The following is a 1,178-nucleotide window of genomic DNA, read 5'->3' as shown; positions in this document are numbered from 1 at the left end:
TCATATGATCATTTAACATGCCATATATATAACTATTTGTTAATTAATAATAAAATATCAAAGCAAAAGAATAAAAAGACACCCATTTCAACTAATGTATGTATTTATTAATTTACTTTTTTCTATACAGTACTTTTTTATATTTTAATGATTAAGAGTATTTTAAAATTTTAGTGATTTTTAAACCTTTTACAAAGGTACTTGTATTTTAAAATTGATTTTTCCTGCTAATTTTAGTGAAATATTAATTCACTCTACCTTATATTTTGCTTGTCTATACCAATATATTTTTTATCAAACAAGAAAAAATAATCTAATTTAAGTTATGCTAATATATATTATTCTTTTAATTTTTTAGAAAACATAATACAACTTAACAACAATAGAAAGATGCCTCAACATACATTAGTAGTTAGAAACAACAACAACGTGCAAGATATTGATAATATAATAATAAATTAATGATAAAGTCTAGGTTGGTTATTATTATTGTCACTACAACGATTATATAATTTTTACATTTTTGTACAGTTGCGTTTTTTAATTTTAACTAACATTTTATTAGTGTTACTAAAATTATTTAACCATCTTAAAAACCATAACACAACATAACTCTCCTATAAGGTGAAAATTCAAATACAATTAATTTTATATAAAATTAATAATTAAAATTATTAAAAGATAATTTTAATTAAATCTATTAATATATAAATACTACTAATACTTTTAGTACTCCTAATTTAGTAGGTATTAGGTAATACTAATAAGTGACAATTGTATAAAAAATATAAGAAAATAGCTAATATGACAGTGTATAAAGAATATAAAAAAATAGGTATATATATATATTCTTTTTTTTTTTTCGTTCTTTCTCTTAGGGTTGTACACAAATCAGATTGGATATAGTCTATAGTTCTATCCGATCGGTATTTTATCGGATTAGATCAGATACGATATTCGCATTTTGTAGGTTGGATTCGATCCGATCAAATCCTTGTATTTGCGGATTGAATCCGATTAGATATCAAGTATATCTGCATCATTAAAAAAAAAACTATTTTAAAGTCCTGTTTAACTGTTTTAAAAAAATTATTTTTTTCATATATTTAAGTCTATTTATTTCTAAAATATTATCAATAAAAGTTCTCTTAAAAAAAAAAAATAATAATAATAACATA

The sequence above is a fragment of the Arachis ipaensis genome, chromosome B01 (assembly GCF_000816755.2).
Source record: "Arachis ipaensis cultivar K30076 chromosome B01, Araip1.1, whole genome shotgun sequence".
Taxonomy (NCBI): Eukaryota; Viridiplantae; Streptophyta; class Magnoliopsida; order Fabales; family Fabaceae; genus Arachis; species Arachis ipaensis.
Note: the sequence above shows the minus strand (reverse complement) of the source record.